This window comes from Protopterus annectens, chromosome 4.part0 (assembly GCF_019279795.1).
Source record: "Protopterus annectens isolate FY-2018-M chromosome 4.part0, PAN1.0, whole genome shotgun sequence".
Taxonomy (NCBI): domain Eukaryota; kingdom Metazoa; phylum Chordata; order Ceratodontiformes; family Protopteridae; genus Protopterus; species Protopterus annectens.
In genome coordinates, this window is record NC_056733.1 from 1491934109 (window position 1) to 1491962058 (window position 27950).

The 27950-nt window shown below is 38.8% G+C and overlaps 1 protein-coding gene across 1 annotated transcript in view; it reads left to right on the plus strand.

Annotated features, from left to right (window-relative positions):
- The window catches only part of ADAM19 (ADAM metallopeptidase domain 19), a 1509956-nt gene that overhangs the window by 1265172 nt on the left and 216834 nt on the right, over positions 1-27950 (plus strand). The gene's annotated exons all lie outside the window — the stretch shown is intronic.

Genomic DNA, 27950 nt, shown 5'->3' on the forward strand with positions numbered 1-27950 from the left:
AGGCACTGCAATCCCTCCCACACTCATTCAAACACCTAATGCAACTGCATATACAACCATTGCAACTCCTTCTCGTATGCATGCAAACACTGCAACTTCCCCCATGTGCAATTTAAATATCTACAGCCAGTGTATCTGCAGGCACTGAAATTGATCCACAGGTACGCATGCAAACATCTATAATAACTGCATCTGTAGGAACTGCAACACCTCCTACAGTCATACATACAAACACCTAATAAAACAACATATGTAGGCACTGCAACACCTCCCACACTCATGCATACACTTAATTCAGCTGCATCTGCAGGCACTATGACACCACCCACACTCATACATACACCTAATACAACTGCATATGTAGGTACTGCGACACCTCCAGTACTCATACGCTCATACCATACCTCTTAACTGTACAGATTGTTGCAGAATGTCCAGATTTTTCCCTCATAATTTTGGTCTGTTTCTCAGAAATTTGTGGTTTTCTGCCAAATCATTGGAAAATCATTGAGGGTTGAAATCAGAAAATAATGACAGACATTTGAGTTTCAGACTTCATACCCTCAGAAAATTCATGCAAATGCAAAACCTGTTAATATATCAACTTTTTAAGTTTGTAAGAGCAATATTTAAAAACTGTCCCTATTTCTGGGCCTTTGCCCCATCATTTATTATGGCTTTGTCCAGATTTCTTGCTCTAAGCGGTTGAGAAGTATGACTCATGCACACACCTAATGTAACTGCATCTGTAGGCACTGCAACCCACTCCCACAAGCACATACAAACATCCATATCAACTGTATCAGAAGCACTGCATCTCCTCCCCAAACATACAGATGTTTAAATCAAAAAGGCATCTGTAGGCAGTGCAACTGAGCCAAAACACATACAATAACAACTGAATCTGTGAACACTGCAACTCTGGCCCACATACAAACATTTATAACAAATGTATGTGTAGGTATTGAACCTCTACCTTATACACAAATATAAACATGTATAAATGAATCTGTAGGCACTGCAGCTTTCCATAACACATGTAAATATAAACTTCTTTAGTAATTGCATTTGGGAATATAGCAACACACCTTCCCACATGCATAGGCATTTATACCAACTGTTTCTAACTCCACCCCCTCCCTATATAATGATCTCTCTTAGAGAAAATAATTAAGGCATATTTAGATGAAATCATGTAGAATTTGGAAACCTCAAAGACATTCAGTAATTAGCTGCTTAGTAGCTACCTGTTAAATGAGCCATCACCTGCACAGTTCCTCAACAGAAGTAAGACAAAAACAGGATGTGTTCTGTTCATTTTACCATGTCAGTTACTGTGAAGCAAGATTCTGTTGTGAAATGCTCTGATATACAAAGAATCCATTTCCTATGCTCTTTTCACAGGACAGTTATACTATGCTTGACATCATGATCTCATACTTCCACAGTTCTAATCAAATAATTTTTATTTTCCATAACATCATGCTCTGTTTTTTTAGGAAAGTAAAAAAAAAATTACCAGCCAGAAGAACTATGCTCAGTGTTTACACTGTAGGCTCTAGATATACTGATGTCTGTTTAATGAAAAAAAAAATGGCCTGGACAATAATTAATAATACACATGCATTTAAATTAAGGGAGTATTCAGAAAGGTTAGCTCCATAGTACTAACAGTACTGTATGATGCGCACCAGAGCTGCTATATCGCTAATTAGTAATTCAGAGAAATGTAAGAGCAGCATGCAGCAAAAGCTTATTAACATCTCCTCTCAATCAGACACTTAGCAAGTGTACTAGTGTTGCCCTACCCATCTCAAGTAATGTTGTTGCCTAGGTACATACAGGCAGACACATACATTTTAACACAGATACACAGTCACCCAGACACCCAAATAGTCAGACACACACATACACAAACATGAATACCATATATATAGTGCCCCTACATCTACAAACATGAACACACAAATACACATACACACACATACACACACACACACACACACACACACACACACACACACACACACACACACACACACACACACACACACACACACTTTACCTGCTGTAGGGCTAGCTCATTGCCTCCTTAGACAGCAATGGGTGAATGTCAAAAACAGCTTTGCTCCAAAATAATGTGGTAAAACCTGTTTGTGAATCAATCTACCAAGGTATTTCAATCCCAAAGCAAGGCTCCAAGGCAGAGCACATTGCTAATGTACATTGATGCTTTTATTGTTCTGTCATTAGTATTACTGTTTGTAATAATTTCATTCTACCTTTTCTTCCTTTCATGGCTGGGGTCATGGCTGAAAACGGTCTTTTAACCAACCTACTGACCCATTTAACAAAGATAAAATAAATTAGACATGCCTATGGACAGTCACATTTGCATACAGTGTTATCCAGCAGATTGCTGCAGCAGTACCAGCCTTAGGCTTCATGGCACTGTAGTATTACAGCAGTCTTTTCAAATGGACACTTGTAACGCACCAAGTAACCTTGCTAGGAACAGGGCTGCATACTGCACTATCTGTTTCTGAGTACCACCTAAATATTACCAAATGATGCATCCTTATTACTCTAAAAAAGAAATGAGAAGTGAAAATTCACCTGATTTATAGAAGTCAAGTATGCGGGGACACACATCTGTAGCACAGGACAGTTTCAACAGATTGAGGACCCTGTCACCATGAGGCACATTCAGTGTACATATAGTATTTCCAACAATGTCTGGGGACCAATGGGACTATTATTTGTTGCTGGTGTCATAATGAGATAATTTATCAGTTTTACAGAAGAGCATGCAGTAAAATAAATCTCATTTTTTTATGTTTTAACATAATTCATTAATTCATTCTCAATTACTCAGTTAATCCAATCTAGGGTCATGGTGGAAATGAAAATACCCTGGCATCCGCTAGACACAAGACATAGAAACTATTTCTGAAGGCTCATACATCCATTACAGGAAGCATTTATTCACTCACACACAGCACACATCTATGGACAGTGCGTGAGAATGCCATTTCACCTATGGCTTGTCTTTGGGATGTGGAAGGAAACTGGATCACCTGGCAAAAATCCCACATGGACAAAAGAAGGATGTGCAGACTTCAAGAAAAGGCATAAGAGTGGAGAACCAAAGTGGAAAACCAACACTATGAGTCAGCAATTCTAAGTTCCAACTGCTGTCCGCATTTTTACATGAACAAAATTATATTCTGAAGTTCCATCTCAGTTCTGGCTGTTGTATTGTAGGATTTCATTTTATTTATTTTTTTAATGTTTAAGGTAATATGGAGATAATACAGGGACATCTAGCATCTTGCATCTCCCAAGGGAAGAAACAATTATCTTTCAGTACCCTTATTCATTGCAGGCGGTGTTATTGTTGGAGGTAACCAAATCAAGCATTGTTACTATTCAAGGTCTATCTGAAATTCATAGATGAAATAACAGACATATTTCTCTTTCTTTTCTCCTAATAGCATTACTGTACTTCTTGCGTTTTCTATGGACAAGAGTCTACATTTGCACATGGAGTATTCAACTTGAAAAAGCAGTGCTCTATTTGCCTCTTTCCCATTTTGGAATCACAAGGCAGTAGATTCCTGTAGTGAAGGCTCCTTTCAAATCATATCAAGTGATAGGACATAATGCCCACATCAGACCTTTTCCCACAGACACCACACATGGTTATAAATACTCTTTAAAAAAAAGTCTGATTTCTAGAATATGTTTACAACAGTATAGTAGTCAGCATGAATCATCGCTGTTTTATTGTTGCTACTTGTTTTTGTTTCACTCATTCACTAGTAATATATCAGCTGTGTTTCCTGAGGACATTGCTATATCAGCCCTTAATAGCTTTGAATTCTGACTTCCAATCTGAATATCTAAAAGCAAATAGATATTTTAAATATGAAAAATTCATACCTATTTTAAACATCATTAGAAACACACAGTTTCTGTTTTCCTTTTTTGCCTTAATGGAAGTACAATAGATAGCCACAGATATGTCATAATTATCTTAACTATCCTTAGATTTAAACAAATATTAAGAAACTGAAGTTTTTTTCATTTTAAGCTAAATAAATTCCTTATTTTTTATGTTGGCATGCCTTTTATTCTTTATATTTGGTTTTCTTTTATAAACTGCATTATGACTGAAAAGGGGCCCTTGAAGTCTGTTTCACCTACTTATTAATAAATAAATCAACATTTTCAATTTAATTATATATAACATTACTCTGAAGACTATCTTTGCTGTATAGCAAATTATAACCTGTATTTTATTCTATACTGATCATTACAACTGCAAATTCTTGAGGAGTTGCAGGTGCCTATCATGCCATGTCAGGTGATGGGAAAGAGAGACGAGCCTGCGTTTATATCTCAATGACATCTTTCTTATTTATAAAATGTTTAAAAAATGGTAAAATAACTTCATTAGATTCCCACAGTATGTTTTAGCAAGCCATAAAGTTCACAATTTTCATTCCTGTTTGCTATCTAACTCTAACATACACAGAGATGTTTTTCATATTTTAGCTTTCAGCATCTGTCTCATTCATTCATATATCCTTTCATTCATTTTCTTATGTCTACTTTATCCTACTCAGGGTCATAGAAAAACTGCAGCCTCTTCTGCTATCCGGCAGGTATAAGGTAGGGAACTATCTTAGATCGGATGCTGATACAACATAGGATGAACACACATTTACTCATATACTACATGCATAACTATGTGCAGCTTGGACCATCACCACCTACATGCATGGCTGTGAGGAACCTGCAACACCTGTTAAAAAACTACATGAATTCAGGGCTGGCATGCAGGTTCTGCACAGAAAGCATTCTCACCAGGACATGAACCAGAAAATCAAACACTCTTAGGCAGCAATATTAACTACTGCACCACTGGGCTACCCCCAACATCCATCTATTCATCATATATGTCTAACTTTTTTCTTTAGGTAAGTTCAGAACAATAGTGTGTGTGTGTGTGTGTGTGTGTGTGTGTGTGTGTGTGTGTGTGTGTGTGTGTGTGTGTGTGTATATATATATATATATATATATATACACACACACACACACACACACACACACACACACACACACACACACATACACACACACACACACACTACAATACCTAGGGATACCGTTTTTTAATGAAACAAACAGATTATTGAAAATCCCAAATTTTTTTCTGTTAAAACAGCTTGTGATGTCCAGCTGTATCCCACCGCTGTCACCAGTAAATGTGACATCTCTTACTATACTGATTCAGTAACTAAGGAGCTTCAGTCCTCACTACTAACTCAGTATGAGACTGTTACTTAAACAGAAGTAATATTTCACAATTTTCCCCTAAGAGCACAACAAGAACACTCTCTATTTTCCAGAGACCGGATTATATACCTCTGTCCACCCCCAATGTATTCCATTTTATATACTTCAGAGCAATGTGTCCCATTTCAAGACCTATGATGCACTCACACTCAAAGTAAACTTAAATCTTACACATCCAATCACGTCTGGGAAAGCCTGACAGAGATTTCTAGCTGTGTATCTTCAACAAAATAATATGGTAATGCTGCCACCAATCAGAGTGTCTTCATGCCCTTCTAAAGGGGTGTCCAATTATGAAAATTAAATATCAGAATAAATGATAGCTATGACCAAAATTGACCAGGCCTTTGAAGTGACCTGGGGAGTATCAAACAGGTATAAGCACTCTCTAATCTCTAAAGAAAAACACTGATTTCCAGCCAGAATATAAATTAATAAAACATTTAATACATAAAATGATTACAAGAATGTAAATCAATAGCTTTCATTAAACACCAAATTCCAATCACCAGAAATGCAAAATTAAACTGCAGGATAGGTGTCCATTATTCTAGAAAAAACTCTATCTTAATAACTAAACTTTCCTAATCTAACTAAGGAATACTGTCCCTGATCTAGTGTAACATATAAGAGCAAGATCAAGGCAGGCTTACACTTTTTGGTGAGTTCTGTTTCATGGGTATCCACTGACTGCACAGCACTGTAACTGACAGCTGCTCTTCAAAACTGCGGTTCTTCACAAATTGCTCAGTACTTGACAAACTGCAGTCTCCACTGTCTTATTTAAAAAAATAAGTCAGCTGTTTGAAAAAGCTCTTTTTCTGTCTGTTTAAGAAATCACATAGCAACCAGGAACATTCTAATGATATCACCTACTGTTCAGCTGATTCTCCACAGTACTTTAGAATATCACTCTCAAATATGCACAGTTAGAAATGTATCAAAACACTGATAGGTTCTTTAAACATTGTGTATACACAGGGAAATACTCCACATATAAAAACATATTTACATTTTCACAGTAAGGCATGCTGACGTACAATACAAGTTAATCTGGGAATATGTACAAATCTCCTGCCAGACATGCTAACACAGATGACAGTGTTTTCATTTTTGCTACATTTCTTCTCCCCTTATGACTCAAGCATGATTTTCAAGTGACCCTTGAAAACCAAAGCTTGAGAAAATGAGGTTGCCTGAGAATATCAACCCACTCCTCTCCTGGGTAATCCATTTGCATTAGCATTATTAAACCCACTGCAGCATTTTTTTCTCCTTCTGAGGAAACGTGGCTGAGTACAGCCCCCCCACCCCATAATTTGAAGCATCCACCTTTTTTATTTTATTTATTTAACATTTATTAACCAGGAAAGTCCAACTTGGAACAAAGTCAATTTTCAGAGGAGGCCGGGGGAGAAATGCTCCAGATGCATGTCTTTGTAACATGGGAGGAAACTGGAGCACCCAGAAGAAACCCACATGAATGAAGGGAGGACATGCAGATTCCACACAGAAGGCAACCCAGCCGAGAATCGAACAAGAGAACCTCTTGCTGTGAGGCGACAACACTACCACTGCACCATCCACTTGAACAATAAATTCTTTATTGTAATCTGGGCTGGCTAACACAGGGGGGCCTCACAAAATCTCTTTTAGTTTTTGGAATGCCTGTTCACAATCTGTGGTCCACACTTCCTTGTCCAGTTTATTCTTCCTAGTTAGGTCCATAATGGGTGCAGCTAAGTTACTGTAATTGGGAACAAATTTCCTATAGTACCCGGTTGTCCCTAGAAATGCTGTCACTTGTTTCTTAGTAAGAGGAACTGGCCATGCTAGGATAGCTTCCACCTTGATAGATGTTGGCTTAATTTCACCACTTCCCACTCTGTGTCCTAAGTAAGTGACCTCTGCCATACCTGCTTGACATTTACTGGGTTTAATGGTTAATCCTGCCATACTTAATCTTCCCAAGACCCCCCCCCCCAACATGTTGGACTGCAAATGGCTGTAGCATAGTCTTCAATGTAGAGTTTAACCTCTGCACAAGACTATTAGTCTGGGGGTAGTAGGGAGTGTTCTTTAAAAGTTTCACACCACAATACTTCCACAGACAAGTCAGAAGGTCTGACATGAAATTGGCACCTTGATCAGTCAGTATTTCCCATGGAAAACTAACTCTGCTGAAAATTCTTAGCAAAGCACTTGCCACCTTTTCTACACCAAGATCACCTGCAAAAGAAATATTAGAGACTTTAGCTAGAAGTGGCAGATGGTAGGCTCTGGGCTGTACCAACTGCTGCATTACCTCACCTTCCAGCCCTCCTTTAGGAGTCCACTCTTTATACAGCAAACTTTCCTTCTCTGCCTCAATATCCACTTCCCAAGGAATATCTGAAACTATAGCTAGAAGTGGCAGATGGTAGGCTCTAGGCTCTATCAACTACCATACTACCTCACCTTCCAGCTGTCCCTTAGGAGTCCACTGTTTATACAACAAACCTTTGTTTCTGTATACAGACTCCCCTCTTCCTTTAGCCTCAGGTGCTTCCTTAGCCATATCCCTCAATCTTTGTACTGTAAGGTCCATAAGTTGAGCCTGTCTCAACTGCACCTCCATGACCTTCCCCAGCTTCTCTTCTGCAGGAAGCCTAGTCACTTCTGACAGCTACACCTCGCTGTCACTCTGGGTACCACCACTTATCTCCATTCTTGCAGTCATTATGTCCAAGGGAACATCAGTACCTGCCAGCAACTATGGTTCACTTTCAGACTTACTGCTACCAGATAGTACCTTCTCTGAAACAGCCACCACACCAGTCCCAGCTTCACGTATGAGATCTGTGTGGCTCTCCCCAGGCTACTGGACTTACATCCCTGTCTCCAAGCTTGACTGCATGTCACTGCATGTACACAAGGTACTGCATCATCAAAGTCATTCCCCATCAGGACATCTGCAGGAATATCCTCAAACACACCTACTTGCTTGCTTCCTCTTCCACCCTCCCAGTCAATATGAACCCTAGCCAAAGGTATTTGGAATGGGGTCCCTCCCAATGCTTTGACTGGAGTGGACTGCCCAAGCAAGTACTGCTCTTCCCTAACCACTGCAGACCTCACAATAGTTATATCATAAGCTGTGTCCATCTTAGCAGTTACCTGTTTACCATCTACTAAGATAGGACATAATGTTTGGTGATAATTTGGCACACAACGTACCACTGGCAGTTTGTCATCACCACTTGCTGCCTCACTTACCTTTTGTTTCTCACCTTACCTCCATTGACATTTGACTGCTGTGTGTCCCCACTGGTTACACTTGAAGCATCTAATCCCTAACCGTGGACTTGGATTAGTAGTTTCCCCCATTAGTGGTGTACTCTTTTGGAGTGGATTACACTGCCCCCCCCATAGGTTCCCTTATGCCCATGTAGAGCACTGGGTATCCCTCTCCTATGCAGTGGTGTGCTGCTTGCCAAGTAGGGATACCCTTTTCTCCCCAACTCCTCTGCAGAGTTGCACTCACTGTCTGATAACCAGACTCTCATGTCATCAGGCAAAGTACTGAAAGCTTGTTCCTTCAACAAAAGGTCTGCCACTCCTTCAAAAGTGGTGACCTGACACCCACTCACCCATCTGTGAACGTAAATACTTAAGTCAGCAATATAATCATGTACACTTTCATCTGCCTTGCGTCTATGTTCATGAAACTTTTTTCTTTAAGCTTCAGGTGTTAGTTTAAAGCAATCTAAAAGACAGTTTTTAGCTTTACCATGACGTAATGGAGTCAGGAGCTGAACCCAGAGCTCACAATCAACATCATATTGTGTACATACCCTCTCAAAAATATAAATAAAACTATTAAAGTCATCCCCATCCCTGTACTGAAGAAAAAGTTGGTTGGGAGGGTGGCCTAATGGTTAAGGTGTTTGCCTTACAAACACAAGGTGCAGGGTTTGAGACTCTCAAGGGATAATTGGCTAGGCTTAAAATGGCTCACAAGGGCAGTTAGCCTAGTACTAATGTATGATCTAACCTGTATGGCTTGTGGAGTCTGGTTACTCTATTCCCCATTACCTCCATAACCCTCTTGAAGGGTAAGAAGCTCCACTTCGTGCTGTCTCTCATTTTCCTTGGCTTCCAAACTTCTGACCTCCAGTTCTTGTTGGCACCTGCTTCTCCTCAGCCTCCAGATGTTGGGTCTTCAGGTGCAGTCTGTCTTCAGTATCCAGTCATTTGGTCTCCAGGCACAGCTTTTCTGCTGATCCCAGTTCAAGATATTTGGCTTCCAGGCACAGACTCTCTGACTCCATATGGATTCTCAGGTCCGCTGAAGAAAAGGTGGAATGTCCCATCTCAGCAGACTGCACATCACCAACACCAAACTGGATTTCTTCTGAATGGATGGCCTGACCTGTGGCTGCAACCAAGGCTGAAATCATTGCTTCCTTGGTCAGGTTGGCATACACCAATCCTCTGGCTTCACAGTCCTTAGCCAACTGGATCCTTGTCAGCTTGCTAAAATCTTCTTCTGACATCCTTGCCTGCTATCCCTGACTAACTAAAAAAAAAAATAAAACTGTGATGGATTGAAATTCTGAATGTTTACCTTGTGGCTGTCAAGAGACCATGCCCTAATGACAACTACCCACATGCTACTGGGATCCAATTAAAAATCCCACACCACTGGCACCAATAAATGTGACATTCAGTTAAAATGCCACCACTGCCTGCAATAAATGTGACATCCTGCTATATCCTACAGTTGCCACCAATAAATGTGATGTCCATTACTATCCTGAGTCAGTAACTAAGGAGCTTCAATCCTCACTACAGACTAATATGAGACTGTCACTTAAACCGAAGTAATATTTCACAATTTCCCCCTAAGAGCACAACAGGAACACGCTCTATTTTCCAGACACTGGATTATATACCTCTGTACACCCTAAATGTATTCCCTTATTATACATTTCAGAGCAATGTATTCCAGACCTCTGATACATTCACACTTCAAGTAAATTTAAATCTCACACATCCATTCACTTCTAGGAAAGTCTGACACAGATATCCAGCTATGTCCCTTCCCCAAAATGATATGGTAATGCTGCTACCAATCAGAGTGTCTTCATGCCCTTCTAAATGGGTGTCCAATTATGAAAATTAAATATCAAAATAAATGATAGCTATGACTAGAAGCGACCAGGCCTTCGAGGTGACCTGAGGAGTATCAAACAGGTATTAGCACTCTGTAATCTCTACAGAAAAATACTGATTTCCAGCCACAATGTAAAGTAATGAAAACATTTAATAATAAGTAAAATGATTATAAGAATGTAAATCAATAGCTTTCAATAAACATCAGATTTCATTCACCAGAAATGTATAATTAAACTGTAGGATAGGAGTCCATTATTCCAAAAAAAACTCTAACTTAATAACTAAGCTTTCCTAATCTAACTAAAGAATACTGTCCCTAATCTAATCTAACACATAACAGCAAGGCCAAGGCAGGTGTAGAGTTTTTGGTGAGTTCTCTTTCATGGGTGTCCACTGACTGCACAGCACTGTAATTGACAACTGCTCTTCAAAACTGCAGTTCTTCACAAACTGCTCAGTACTTGACAAATTGCAGTCTCAACTGTCTTCAGCAGACTCAACTGTCTTATTTTAAAAATAACAGTGAGTTGTTTGAAAAAGTTATTTTCCTGTCAATCAGCTGTTTAAATAATCACCTAGCAACCAGGAACATTCTAATGACATCACCTACTGTTCAGCTGATTCTCCACAGTACTTTAGAATGTCCCTGTCAATCATGTGCAGTTAGAAATGTATAAAAACACTGACAGATTCTTTAAATATTCTGAGTGCACAGGGAAGTACTCATCATTTAAAAAAACTATTTACATTTTCATAATTAGGCATGCTGGCATACAGTACAAGTTAATCTGAGACTATGCACAAATCTTCCTGCCAGACATGCTAACACAAATGACAGTGTTTAAATTTTTTCACACAGGTGTAGATTTTTGTCTTGTGCTAAGGCAGCAATGAAGGTGATTATAATTAGGTAAGGGAAGTTTGGGAATATAGCTCCCTCCTGAAAACACCAACATACCAACACAACAAAAAATATTTCAGTAGTATAACCACCAACAAATGAAAAAAAACTAGAATCCACGACTAAAGACCTGTAATTGGAAAAGTTTTTTATAAAGAGTCTTTTATAATAAATTCTTTTAGAATTTTTTATTTATTTAATTAATTAATTAGTTATATAATTTGACTAATTAATTTAATGATTGTTTAAGTTGCTGTGTATAAAAGGGATACATTTTAACAGTGACATTACTCTATAAAGGCTATTTGTTAGCCAAGGTGCTAAGAGAATTGATTCTGTGTTTGAAATAAAAGTTTTAAAAAATATTTCAGTATTTCAGACAAAGACTGGTCTTCTGTTAATTTTTTTTTATTCTAACCACATAAGTTGCGATATATATGTGTATACCCCGGGAATCATCTCTGTGTCACTGCTGGACAGAGGCACAGCAAACTAATGGGTATAGTATTCTTATCCTAAGGGGTGGTGAAAGCCACACACACACTCTGGCTAGGCTTATAAATGCCCTAGGGCAGATAGCCTATGAACCTATATGTATGTGTGTGTGTCTGTGTGTGTGTGTGTGTGTGTGTGTGTGTGTGTGGTGTGTATATATATATATATATATATATAGACACACACATATATATATGTGTATGTGCATGTATACACATGCATAGAAATAAACATATATAGAGACACACATTTTCACAAACATTCAGAGACAGGACTCCCTACTGAAATGTCACAGCTCACAATACTGAGTCCTGAAAGTCTGAAGAAAAAGACTGAAAATACAAGAGAAGAGCAAATATCAAACATCAGTCTTCTTTAAAAATTTTTTGAAGGAGGGCCATACCATGGAGAAAAAGAGTACATTCTGAAAAATGGAAAATTTTTGGCTTAGTGGATTTTTGGTCATTCGGTTTCTTCATTCCAGGATTCGACATTGCAAGTCTGAGCATTTTGAATGGTTTCCGATAAAAAACTGTATCTATAGCTGTTTATCTGTGTATATTTATTTATATCTAGATATAAAACAAGAATAAAATATATGACTCCATTGATATATAGAGCTTAGCAAAAGTTTATTTATTTATTTTTATTTTATCATGTATCTTAGATGTGAGAGAGGGAGATACAAACATTTAGTATACTAGGACAACAGCATCCTCCTAAGCATGATACAATTAACATTTTTTAAAAGTGCAAAATAATATTACACAATGAAACATTTGACAATGTAATATCAAGTACCTTCTGAGCTCGTGCTGCAATTTCATTTCCTATAAACTGATTTTATATATATATATATATATCTATATATATATATATATATATATATATATATATATATAGATCAGTGTCTTTTTGCTGAAAATTTCTGACATAGGGTCCAAATTGCCGAAAATCCATTTTGCCAAAAATAGTACTGACAGTATATCTGCCCTTTTCCCCATTGTAGTGCGATCTCGGAGTGAGAATATTAAAGTAGGGGGGTGTGGTGGGCACAGCCCCCCACCCAGTACAGTTTAATATTGTCTAGTTGTTGTATCTTTCGGCTTTTCCCGGTTAGGGGTCGCCACGGCGGAACTCCAGTCCGCTAATGATTGGCAGTAGATTTTTACATACCGAGTTGCCAGCCCTGACATACAACTTTCAATGAAGGTACGCCCATTCACGCATGTCTCCACACAGAAGACGCTTTAGCTGAGACTCGAACAGGACAACGTCTTATTGTGAGGCGACAACGCTACCGCAGCACCACCACCGCAGTTTAATATTGTCTAGTATTGTTTTCTGTTGAGCAGTCCCTATTAAAAGGGTTAGTCATCAGTAGTTTATAACCTGAGTAGGTGGGAGGGCTACGCCCCACACACCCCCCTACTTTAATATTCTCACTCCGAGATTGCACTACAGTGAGGGAACAGGGTAGATACACTGTCAGTACTATTTTCGGTGATTTGGACCCTATGACAGACATTTTCGGCAAAATGGATTTTCGGCAAAATGTCATAGACCCATATATATATATATATATATATATATATATATATATATATATATATATATGTGTGTGTGTGTGTGTGTGTGTGTGTATCATAAATTGTCAAATTTTTACTTGTGTTCATTTTAAGGGAAGATATATGTGCTATGGACATGTCATCATAAGGAATAAAAATTAGCTAAATAATTTATCAGAATATTCATTACAGTTTGAAATGTTGGTTGCCATCTATTATATGAAACCAGGTAATGTGATGCAGAAAGACAAAAAATGCTAAATCCACCATAACCACTTTTATTTCAGTTATATTAATGGGTCAATGATTGAATTTTCAGCTATTACTGTGGATTCTGCATGTCCTCCCTGCATTCGCATGGGTTTCCTCCGGGTACTCTTGTTTCTTCCCACATTCCAAATACATGCTTCTGGAGCATTTCTACCTAAGCCTATGCTGAAAATAGGCTCTGTCCTAGTCTGACTTTCCCAGTCAACAAATGTTAAGTAAATACTACACAATAAGCTCAGATTCAGTTCCTGGCAATTCAGCATAACAATCTGGGCAGTAATTTTGTTCAGTGGCTAAGCTCTGTGCCACACACCTCAAGGGCAAGGGGTTCATGCCTAATCTCCACTCACTGTCTGTGTGGTATTTGCATGTTCTCCCTCTTGTCTCAGCTGGATTTCTGAGGGTACTGTATTTTTCTTCTCACGTCTCAAAAACATACCCATTGACTGACTAATATATTACATTTACCTTTGCCTGAATTATGGCCGAAAAGAAAAGGGTCCAGAATGTCAAGTTCAGTTATCCAGTTAACAAAAAAAGATAATAAAAAACTTGTTAAGCATGCCTGCTAACTCCTAGCTCTTGGAAGACTGTGATAAAAATGAGCTCCAAGTTTCATATACAGCACAGACTCATAATACTCCTTTGATACTACCATTTTTACTTTGCTACTTACTGAGTAAGAGTTGAGACCAGGAGCTAGTCTGTATGACAACAGTTCTTCCTTCAATTTTGATCATTTCAGAGACTTTAAACTTGACTAGGATTCATGATCAAATTCTAATAGGCAATGTGGTGCTGTACTGTACAGAATGCAGATATGATTATAGTTTATGTATGCTACAGCCTACACATATAATAGTGTATAAAATGACAAAGTGCTATCGTTTCAGTCTTTATTCTAAGAATTATAAGAACTAGTGCTGTGATTTATTTAAATAATAGAGAGAAAGGGAGGTTTGTTTGTTTGCGTCTTTCGGCTTTTCCCGGTTAGGGGTTGCCACAGCAAAACTCCGGTCCGCTAATGATTGGCAGTAGAGTTTTTATGTGCTGGCTTGCCGGGCCTAACACACAACCTTCAATGAAGGAATGCCCGTTCACGCATGTCGCCACACAGAAGACACTCTAACTGAGAATCGAACGGGCAACGTCTAACTGTGAGGCGACAGCACTACCGCAGCAGAGAAAGGGAGGTATGGACATATATTCACAGTACATGTGCTAAGGAATAATGCATTTAATACTTTTCAGCCCATGAATCTTATGGGGGTATTATTTTTCATAGTTTATTGTCTGATTGTACATAGAGGATTTAAAGTATGCGCCTACTGTTTCTCTCCTGCAGAGGAGGCAAATTCAAATTATGCTGAAAGCTGACATCAATATAGGTGCTGAGATATGGTTTACATGTCTGCATTTTCCTTCAGTTTATGTGTGGCTATAGTTTTCCATTCACTTAGGAGCTCCAACAGTGCACATGCACTGACTACTTTGTTCCTAGCTCTAACCCAGTAGGGAGGTGAGCAACAGACGTCAGTGTTTCCTGATGGGATAGAAACTGATAGCAGTAGCACTATGCATTAGGCTCCTTTTGGTCTAATGAAAGTAATGCAAATCTCCAGAGTTAGAGGTATTGGGTTAAAAAGTAGTTTGACGTTAAGGCTAAAACAGGCAGAAGTGAAAAAATATCTTGGTGCAGAGACATGGAGTATGTGTAGATTTATTTGAGCAGATGTGAAAATGCAATGAAATGTTGGAAAGAGTTGTGAATTTGAGTTGGGAGTCCTGTCTCACTGTATGTTTGTGTATTTATATATGTATATCTATAGGCGTGTGTGTGCGTTCAATACAGATACACACACACTGATTTTCTTTCATTGTAATTCAGTGCATCAAAATTCCTAAAACAGAGGTAACCTTTTTAAAGGCTAGTGTCTGGTTGTTAAAGCTTATAGTCAGTAACACTAATCTGGCAATGGTAAAATGGTCAAAACATACTTTTCAGTGTACTAAAATTCAACCAAGCCATCATTCTGGCACTTAGCACAGAGGATTAAGGCTATGAGCTGCTAACAAACTATTTCATATGGTTCAGGGTTTGATTCCCTTGCCTTTTGTTTCCTTGAGCAAGTTACACAACCAGGCAGTGTTTTGAGGGCACTTGGGAATTTGGGCTATGCTCCTGAATGGTCTCCTGGACTGTATGCTTAGTAGCTACCTATGGACCTGTGAGCCTATTTGCAACTGAATATTGCTTGATAGAATGGAACTGTAAAATAAACCAATGAAGAGTGAAAAGAAATAAAAATGTGGAAAGAAGAATGTCTAGATTAATAAATGACAGGAAAAGCTGTACAAGCAGCGTAGCAGGTATATAGTAGGATGAGTCTAGATGAGCTGGCAGGAAGTTACAAGGGAAGTAAGGGGCGGCGCAGTGGTGCAGCGGTTAATGCTGTCGCCTCACAGCAAGACGTTCTCCAGTTCGATTCTCGGCTGGGGTGCCTTCTGTGTGGAGTTTGCATGTTCCCCCTGCGTTCGCGTGGGTTTCCTCCGGGTACTCCGGTTTCCTCCAACATTCTAAAGACATGCTTCTGGAGCATTTCTCCCTGGGCCTCCGCTGAAAACAGGATCTGTGGAACCTAGTCGGACTTTCCCTGTCAACAAATGTTAAATAAAATAAAAAAACAAACTAGTATCAACAGCAGCCCAAGAATGTTAGGTCCACTGATCTTCTAGAGGGAACAATTAGAATATAACAGGTATTTAATGAAAGGGTAACAATGGTGGAAAGTAGTTAGTGCAATGGTAAATAAAATGTCAGAATGCAGAAGGAAAATAAACATTAAGTACTGCAAATGGTGGAACAACTAAACTTAGTATTCTCACTGACAACCTTGTATAATAAGTAAAAAATACATTTAGCACTCAAGAAGAAAAGCCACAAGAGGGAGACAGAGGCTGCTTATAGTTAAACATCAGAATTATACAACATAGTAAAATGAATGCACTATTCATAATCAGGAATCAGGCCTAGTCTCCACGTGTGACAAAAATATTTTCTTATGTGGTTGCAGTGTGCAGAAGATGGACGGAGACTTGCTAGAGAGAACAGTTTGAAACTTAAGAGATCAACTGGAAAAATACTGTAAAATGAAATACATTTAAATAAAGGGCATGCAAAAAAACTCATCAGGCAAGCTGCATTGTGTCTTCATTCAGCACTACAGATGAAAATGATAGCTAATGAGGCTAAAACTATGGCAAGAATGTAGCTAGCATGTCCTCATTGGTTCGGGAAAGATAAAAATGGACAAGGTACCTATACCGAAGTGAAAATACTGAAGAGCCCAAGACACAAGACTAATGAGATTCAGGGACATGAATATATTGTCCTTTAGAAATTTCAGTGCAGTGAAAAATGACAGGAAGTTAGCAAAAAAAGCAATGTTAGTATATATGGAGAACAAAAGTAGATTAATTAAAATGAAATATTGCAAAGAGAAATTGCAGACTGAAGGTGCCAAAATTGCAAGCCTTCTCTGAAAAAGTAGTGTCTGAGCTTTTGTTGCAGCAGAGACACAGCTAAAGTAAGAAGCAGGTCAGCGGAGATAATAGCAGCAGGAGCAGCGTTTTATATCAGTCATGTAGGACAGCGGGATGAAAACAATAACAAAAGTTGTAATTATACTACATATTTATCTATTACCCAGGTAATGGTCTGGTCCAAGGGGACCAGGCCATTACAGCACAAAATATGATCTAAACACTGAATTATGCAAGGCAGAAAATAATCCAAGACAACAGATTTCATCAATAAGTAACAGAAACTGTAATATAAATTTGTCTACTAAGTTATAAAAGAAATAAACAGAAGGCTCATCGATTGTACACGAAAGCTAACAAGTGATACATTATTCAAGTCCTAAACAAATGAAAATTCAGATTCATCTGAATAAACTGATAATGTAGTATCAAGCATATGCAGATGATGTAAGCAGCATTTAAACCAAAAAGTCTGACTCTGTTTTGAATTGTAAAGCTAACTGAAACATTAAGAAGTAATGTGAAAGCAAGCGTGAAACAAGTAGAGGTATGCTAATTATCAGCAGAGGGTACAGAAAAGTTATAGAACCAAAGTAGTGGTAGTAATGCTGGCCAAAGGATGACATGTAAAAGGAGCATGGGAAGATGAAGGAGTGCTCAGAGAGGAAAGAGAAGGACAGCAAAATAATATTGCAAGGCAGAAGAAGACCTGGTCAGACTAGATAAAAGTATTCAAAGGTAAGGTAAGGAAAAGGATGGTAGGAAAGAAAAAAGGATGTGTAGGCCATGCTGCAGAGCATGTATACACCCTTAAAAAAAAGCATATCACGAAAAGAAAGTGCACATTAAAAAGAGAGCTATATGCTGTAGCCTTCAGGTACAGGTTTGTAAGTACTGAGACTATGCCTTGCCCAAGCCAAAAGACATAAAGTCAACAATTTTAGTTAGGAAATTATGTATGGCTGCAGTGGTTATCATCCTGAAAAAAGGAACCTGGAAAATATAAAATAAATATCTTAAGGACCAGTATATGGTTAAGAGAAGTATGCTGATGGAGGTGCAGAGGGGGGTATGGTAAAAATTCCTTCTAAGGGTTTAAAGGTTTGTACTTTTGCAGACATCACATGCGATGGCACCCCTACTGACTAAGGCTTTCAGCATTGTGAACTGGAAGTATCCTAGCAGGTATTTTTATTTTATTTTATTTTATTTCCTCTTAATAAGATTTTATGTTGCTAAGAAGTTGGTTTTGCTGCTGTTACAGTAAATTAAAAGGCCATTTAACTGCTCCTTTTGCTGAGTCCATATTAAGTGGTATAGATCATCGCATTTCTAGTAACATCTTTGTTGGCCTACACAGAGCACTAGGCTTCCATAAATCCTGAATATGGCAGAGAAGTACTATACATGTGCACATTTTAAAAGTCCATCTCCCAATCCAGTTATATAAATCATCTACTGATGCTTCTGCGGTCAATACGTGACAATGGCTACTTTGATTCCTTAGTGTCTACATAACATACAAGCTTTGAAGTTGACATACTATTTCATACATAATTATCATTGACCTACAGTTGCATACTGCACTGTCAAACATCACACTGAGAATGACTGAAACTGTTAATCTGAGAGCACACATGTAGACTTAACAGCATTACAAAAACAAATTACAGGGAAAAGACCAGTCCTCACTCAACCCCCAACACCTATAAATGCACTAACACTGATATTATGCAGCCTTGGGAATAAGGAGAGACTTCCTTACCACCACTGTTTCCTAGTTTTTGAAATAAGATCTTATTTTTCAAGTAAACACAGCTGCCAATTAAAACAATAATTTTTTCCTGTTTGCTCATACATGATGTGATATTCCAAATGTATCCCAATCAGCATTGCTACAAATAAAAAAAAAAATATTGCTTGAAATCTTTAAATCTTAGATGATATCATTGTATACGTATAATACCTAGCTAGCTACTTCTTCAGAGCATTACAGTTCCTCATCCACATTTCATTTATTGTAGGAGTATTGAGTTTGTGCAACGGTTAATGTGTTTATCTCACAGACACAAGGTTTGATTCTCATCTGTACTCACTGTTTGGTTATTGGCTAGGCATGTAATAGTCTGTAGACTTCTTGTTAGTATTATGTTTAGGGCGAGGATTGACATAATGGTTAAGGTCTTTACCTCACAGATGAGCTCCCATCCATAGTTTTCATGGGTTCTACAGAGGTTTTCATTTGGAGTCCTGGAACATCAACCTCAGCCCTCTGAAAATTTCCTTCTCAACTTGCTGTGTTTACCACTCCTCCCATATGAGGTCTAATTGCCGGTATTAATTATCTGGTCAGGCACATTCCAGCACCTTTGCATCATTTTAAAATGTCCATATCTCCTACAGGCCATCCATCTCATTGTAATCTGTGCATCTAATTGACCATCCCACACGTCAAGTGCATTTTTAATCTGTTTTATCTGCCTCTGCCAAACATGCAGTACCTAAACTAGCTGCATTATTCTCAGCTCTAGCAACTTGAAAAGCACGTTGACAGTTTGCAATGCAGTGCTGCTGCTAACCTTTATCCTTAGAATTCTATACATTTTGTTAATGAAAAATCACCATCTAGTTGTATTATATTTCCACACATCATCAGAATTCAACCCCCACACACATCTATTAGATTTCATTTCCTCTTGCAAGCTTCTGCCTCTGAAAAAAAGGCAATATATAAATACGCAAAGGCAGCCGTTGGAAAAATTCCAAGTAAATAAAGACTATAAAACCCAAAGGATTTAAATACATACTATCTATTATCATTATGTAGTACTACTCCATTATTCACTAAAAGATTCATAACAATATAGGAGACATTCTAAAGATCAGCAGGCAGTCTCAATGTATATGTGCAAACCATGTACAAAATAACCGGACAAGCAAACAATCAGTATCACCTGATGAAAGAGAATGACATTCTTATGCCATTCAGAGATTTTTTGCAGTTTCAAGAAGAGGGGACAATCATCCTGCAAAGACCAAAAGTAAGCCTACAAGAATTCAAAATCATACACAATTCCACATAAGAAAGCTGAAGAATAACAAAAAAAAAAAGCAAACATCAGACTGGTAAAAAGAAAATATAGCAATTCAGATTAAGGGAAGCCATATCCACAAGTGCAATCCTAACTCTGAGATTACTTTGAGAGTCTTTGTATAGAGCAGTGAAAGTGTTAATTGTCCAAGGCACAATGGGTGCAGAGCTCTACAACTCTGAGACTAGAAGAAAAAAACGTTGACTCACCAAAATGGTTGCATGCCTTTAGTATCTGCATAGTGCAATACACAGATGACTCTACCATCTTATCTGCTCAGCTCCTAATATACTGTACCCTCAGCAGGTCACTCAGGAGTCCTTTTCATCTATTGAGTCATGGATGCATATCTTCAACCTAACCCTAAATGCAAAGAAAACCAGGTTAGTGCTGTTCTTACCAAAACAGTACCAAAACCAAAAACAAACCTTTAGCATTACATTAAAAGGCAATATACTACAATAGAAATTGTACCACAGATTAAATATGACTATAGGCTCATAGTTTTGTAGGTATGTAGTAGGCTAGCTGCCCCCCTTGTGGACCATTCTAAGCCTAGCCATTGTGCTTGAATTACGCTATCCTGTGATATATATGTATATATATATATATATATATATATATATATATATATATATTCGTAGATGTAAAGCTAAAATTGAGAATCATATTCTTCAACCCAGTAAAAAACACATCAGAAACTTGGTGCACTTTATCGAGCTAGTGCATGTCTCTCAGAATCTTCTAGGAAAACCATAGCTTCATCCTGTCTTCTCCCGTAATTTCTTTATGAAGCTCCCATTCTTGCTAGCCTGCACTCCACATATATGAAGAAACTGGATGTATGCCATAACAAGATAGCTAAACTAGCAACTAACCCTGTATCCAGAACATATCACTGTGTTAACCTTAAACAATTAAACTAGATGGAGCTTCACAATATCTTTCCTACACACAACTCATTACTGCAAGCAACCTAATTTAGAAATCCAAAAATTGTCATTCTTTAAAAACATTAATCGCCTACAAGGGAGCTACCCACAGGAAATAAATGTCTCCTAATTTCTACTAAATCTAAAACCATAGCTGGTGACTCACTTTACTCATGTTATGTCACTAAACTGGGGAACAATCTATTTATTGAACTACAATAACCAGAAAATCTGAAATCCTTTAAAGCCAAACTCGAGCAGTACCTGTCAAATTCTTGGTTAAACTCCCGCTCTACACCTGGATAATAATACCACCTCATCACCCAAACTCTATATTCCTATAACCATTCTACTTGTATATCACCGATGTGTGAAGCTCTACTCTCTGGTTTTGTATATTCCACATGTATCTTATTTGATTATTTTCTTTTGTTCATGCCTATGTATGTTTTGGAAACTTTTTGTCAAAAAACTCCAGCTTTACTCCGTAGCATATCGCCTACTCCGAGGTGATCTCTGCCTAACATATAAAGCTATGTCAAACCCAGAGCTGTTGGACATGCTACACCTAAAGAAATCCCAATCCCTCTGAGCTACACGCTCTAGGGACCTAAACCTTGTCACCGCAATAAATAGAACATGCTGGCGTGATAGATTCCTGTCCCAGAGACTTCCCATACTCTGGAACAAGCTACCCATCTATGTCAAGCAAAGTTCATTAGCACTCTTCAAGAAAAATCTTGATGAGTGGATGGGAAATAGGAAATACACCCCGGGGATCACTTCTGTGTCTGCTCGACAGTGGCACAGGAAAATAACTTTCTTGGGTGGCTTACTTAGGCCCTTGGGCTGATAGCCTAGTACCTGCCTATGAACCTATTTCTCAAACATACTTTAGGTAGTTTAAAAATTGTCATCACATGCTATGTTTCTAATGTTTTAATATGGAAACATGAAACTTTTCTCCCCAGGTCACTGCTGAAAAGGGTTTTGCCCAGTTGGGCTATCACAGTCAACAAATGGAAAGAAAGAAGTAAATAACTAACTAACTAAATAAATAAATAATTTCTGTGAGATGGCGAGATTATTAATGAATAAAATAGGTTCATAGGTTAATAGCTGTGTACTAGGCTAATGGCCCTGGAACCTATATAAGCCTAGCCCAAGAAGATTCCCTGACATCATGCCACCCAAAGTTAGTTCCCAGTGCCCCTGTCAAGCAAGGCCACTGAAGTGATCTTTGGAGTGAACTTCCTATTGCCCATCCACTCATCAAGATTTCTGTTAAAGAGGGCTATTGAAGTGCTCTGCTTTACGTGAATGGGACGTTTGTTCTAGAGTATGGGAAGTCTCTGGGTTAGGACCCTGTCCATCCAGCATGTTCTGTTTATTGTGGTAATGAGGTTTAGGTCCCTGGAGCATGTGGCATGGAGGAATTGGTATTTCTTTAGGTGTAGCATGTCTAGCAGCTCTGGGTCAAACATGGCTTTGTAGGTCAAGCAGAGATTGTCTCAAAGTAGGTGATAAGAGATAGAGTATAGCTGGAGTTTTTTGAGTCTGTCCGTATAGGGGATGTGTCTAAGGCCTAAGATCCTCTTAGGGAAGCATTTTTGTGGCCTTTCCAGTTGTTGTAGGTGTCTACTGAGGTACATACCAAATGAGGCATTTTATTCTATAATAGGTCTAATGAGGGATGAGTAGAGAGGGAGTATGACCTCTTGCTTCCTGGATGAGTAATCTTTTGTAATGAGATGTGCCACAAAGAAGGACTTTCTGACTACAGTGGCAATGTGGTTATCAAAGGAGAGGTTGCTGTCAACCTGTGTCTCCAGGTCTCTTATCACACCTTTGGTGTTTAGTGGACTACCACCTATGTGGTAGTTCATGGGCACCGAATTTTTCCCAAGGGGAATGACAATGCACTTTCTGTCATTGAGCTTAAGGCCATGGTTCTGGTATCAGTCAATGGTGTCAGTGAGGCCTTTTTGCAGAATGTCTACATCAATTGGAGAATCAGTAATGGCTCCCAGTTTGCAATCATCTGCGAACTTGGTCAGCCAGAGACCCTTTGTGTTGGAGAAGTAGATGCCAAACAGGAGAGGACCTAGGACCGATCCCTGTGGGACGCCACTTGTAACTGGTTGGTAATCTGATTTGGAGTCTTCTACTTTCACAGTGTGGGTTCTATCAGTGAGTCAGTTGGCAACCCATCTTATGACATAGGGGTTTATGCCTAGTTTAGTGAGTCTATCTTTGATTCCTGAGTGAGGGATGGTGTCAAAGGCCTTGGCAAGATCTAGGTAGACTGTGTGAACTATCTTGCCCTCATCCACAGCTTGACGGACTCGAAGAAGTCTATCAGGTTGAACAGGCATGATCTACCTTTCATAAACATAAACTGTGTGGGGTCCAGAGTTTGGAGATTCCCTATGTCCTTATTTAAAAGGTCCATGATGATGCGCTCCATAGCCTTACGTATCAGACTCTTTAGGCTAATGGGGTGGTAGTTCCCAGGGTCTGTAGTGGCTCTCCCTTTGTGGAATGGGATGACCATAGCAGTGTATCATGCGGTAGGAACAAAGCCTGAAATGAGGCTGTGACTGAACAGGATACTCAGGTGTGGTGCCAGTTCACTTTGTAATTCATGTAGAACACAGCCAGGGATATTATCAGGTCCCATGGAAGCTGTATTCTTGGCTTTGGACAGTGCGGTTTTTACCTGTGTAGCCATGATAATTGGGACTTGGCATTCCTCAGGTATTGTGATAGGCCTTTTAGGGGGTGAAAGGGGGGTAAAGTTCGCACTGAACCTGTCAGCCAATATGTTGGCAATATCAGTTGATTCTGTATATGTATTGCCATTGTGCTGTAACTCAGAGCAGATCGGAGTATTGCCATGTAGATTCTTGATATAACTATAGAATGCCTTGTGGTTGTCTTTAGAATCTGCAGCAGTTTTGTTTTTGTAGCTAGCTTTAGAGGATTTGATGATGGATCTCAGTTTTTTGCTGAGGCTGATAAGGGAGTTTTTCCAGTCTTGGGACTTCACCCTTTTCTGCAACAGTTTTTTCCTTTTGTTGTAGAGTTTGTTTATAGTGGGGGACCACCAGATTGGCTTCCTTTTTTTGGAGGAGAGCTTCTTGGTTCTGTTTGGTATGGCCCATTCCATACACTTGTGTATGCGCTGATACAGTGCATTGGTGTATGATTCAGTCATGCACCTATTATCCATTTGCATGGGTGTCGTGAAGTTAGCCACCTTTGTTTTTAGAAGTCCAAAATTGGCTTTGGAGAAGTTTTTTACAGTGGTTTCCTCTGGGGGGGGTGAGAGTGGGATGTGGATATCCATGGTGATTAGCTTGTGGTCAGATCTGACCAGGGAGGAATTGATTACTGGTGTAGAGCAATGGTTGCCCATGTTAGTAATGACCAGGTCAGGGATGTTTCTACCTCTGTTGGGGGTAAGAATGAGTTGGTCCAGGGCACTGGAATTAATGAATTCCAGAAAACATTGAGCAAGTGTGTTGGTACATGAATAATTTTCCCAGTTAATGGAGGGGTAGTTAAAGTCTCACAGTATAAGGGTATTGGGTTGTACCCTAATATTTTCCAGTGTGTTTAGGAATGTGGAGAGGGAGTCTTAGGACATGGTGGGGGATCTATAGCAGGCTACAAACTGGATTGCAGTTTTACCCAGTGTTAGTTGTACCTGAAGTATCTCTGACATGTTATGTTGGGCTACTAGTCTGGAGGTGTGCATATACTTTATGAATATGGAGACACCACCACCTTTAGTGCTTCATTCCAAGTTTAGAGGCCGAAAGCTGTGGTATGAATTATAGGCTGGTAGTGCTGGGGTGCTCTCCGGAGCCTTGAACCAGGTCTCAGTCACTGCACAGATGTCGATGTTCTCCATTTTAAGGAGTGCTTCGAGCAAGTGCATTTTGAGATTTAGACTTCTAGTATTGAGTAGCATAACCCTCAGATTTTGTTTGCTTGTAGCTGTTATGGTGGTAAGTTTGTCTTCAGGACATTGCCTAAAAAAGGCACTATAGGGGTGGCAAGAGCCTTGGCCAGTATCCAGAAACCCTGGGGTGACAGATGCAGGCCATCTCTGGCAAAGCATTGAGGTCTGTCGATCATGTCATCCCAGACAGACAGATACTGGATCCCCTTAGAATGACACCAGAAACTTAGCCAATTGCTGAAGTCAATCATTTTCTGCTTGTACTGTGGTATCATTCTGAGTGACAGTAGGATACTATTCAGAGCTAAGGTTATAGCTGCCTGGGCTACAAGATCCGAGAGCTCCTCCATGTCTCTTTTCATGCAGTCCAGGGAGGTACGTCTCAGGTCATTCACACTAGCATGGACAATGACAGAGTCATATTTGTACCTGTTGTGGAGTGACCTAAGTGCATGCGTTATGTGGCGGATCCTGGCACTCGACAGGCAGTTGACCGTAACTTTCTCCTTATTCAACCTAGTGAGTGGGAATGAAAAAAAGAAATATATCAATGTCAGTAAGACTAAATAGAATAAAATTATAAAATATCATGAATAAAGACTTCACCTTAGGATGCACCACTTCATTCTGGTCTGAAAAGCACATTTCTGTGTGAAGTGGCAAATGGTGTGTACAGGACACACATGTATAGCTGTTGGGTAAGGTATTGGCTCTGTATTTATTTTAGATTGAAACAGAGGTGAGGTCTACCTGGATGTCGAGTTAAAAATGTGACTGTCTTATTATGTACTTGGTCAAGTGTAAATGACTTAGCCAGTTGCACATTTTTGAGAACCCTGGATGCACAGAATATGGTAACTAAGAGGTAAGACTTAAGCCATCATGAAGTATACATAATTGCCAAAAAACATAACATAGTGAAGAAAAAGTAATTTATGATTTGTCGTAAGTACTACCAATTTTGCATGCTGATCCTGATTCCTGATCTACTGTGACACTAGGAAGTTTCACCAAACTTTCTATTGCATGCAGTTCTAAACAGCAAGTCCTTGTTTTGATAACATTAAGGTGGAGAGCTGACTCCTCTCCCCAGTCAAATAAAACTAGTCGGAAGTTTGAAGGAGACAGTACAGACACTCAGGCTAAAATGACTATGACAAAATCACCTGTGTGTGGTATAAGCCTAGTGGAGCTACAGCAGGAAGGTGTATTATAACAAACAAGGGTGAAAATATGGAACCAAAGACTGATTCCTCAGAAAATTTAAAAGGAATTTAAAGAGCTTGAGATAAACTGCCATTCTAATTTCCAATATGAGTCTTGTCATCAAGGTAGGTCATGAATCAACTGATTGACTTACATGAGAAATCACTGTTGATTCTCAGCACAAAATGCTTGTGACAAATCTAAGAAGACAAGAGAGAGTGACCAAGAGAGAGAGAGAAGAGAGCATGACCAGCAAGTTCTACATTAGGAAACTGAACTCATTAAGTTTAAACCTTGTCTAGTTTACATTTGCGTAAGTATAGGGTAACAGCTGATTAACCATTTGTTCTACACTCACATTTGTTTTCTAGTATTCCTCCTGAAATTGATACAACAGTACATGTACTGTTCACCCACATTGTATGTTAGGTGTCCATTCTTTTAAAGCATACACCACTGTTTCTCTTTCAGCTACCTAATATTTATCCAGTTCCGCTACACCCATAGTATTTCCTGCCCACATCATCTTATTTTCTCTACATGTAGAAATCTCATTTGTATGTCATAACTTCACCTTTCTCTCTCTGAGATTGCTACACAGCAATAACCCACTATTTCATATTCACAGCAAGCTTCTACAATACTCTATAATCCAAGAACATACTTTCATTACTCCTGAATACAACTCATCCTGTGCAACATAAAAAAGAAACTTACACTTCCTCATCCTCATGATGAAGAAAGCACTTCTGATAATCTGTTTTTATCTTGTAATGTAAAGACCCCAGCACCAAAATAAGTTAACATCTGTAGCACAGTCTCCTATATGTATCTGTCAAGTTATTAACATTCCATACTATCGCTGTTGCCTTGTACATTTAGTCCACCCACAAACACATTTGTTTGGCTGACTCATATTTTTCTCTAAATGTTCATTCCTCTAACTCATCATCCTGTTTTTTTTTAACATAGATTCAACTGTCACCTTCTCTCTCTCATTTCAGTGCCACTCTCCTACCTTCTTCAATAGTCATACTTGCCTGTCACAAGTCTTTTCGCATGCAATCCATCCATCTTTTGGTTGGATGTCCTCATTTCTTTTGCCTTTCTTCTAAACTTGGTGTTGAAATGTTAAACTTATTTTGCTTATTTATACCCTTTTTTCATTCCATTAACTTTCCCTGAAACTATCTTCTTAAAGCTCATTAAGGTCTTTCAGCTACAACACCACTGTTTCCATGACTTGCAAAATGCCTCATCTTTTCACTTAAAAAATCTGACTTATTCATTATTTAGCTTCACTTTAACTTCTTTATTAATATACTGCTTGCTGTATTCAGTGAAGACTCACCTTTCACAGTTATGTCCTCTCTCCTGCAATGTTTCTTTTCCACATGATTCTCCCAAACATAATCCTAGATATCCTTCTTCTCCACAATTAAATTGTGGTTGCCTAAC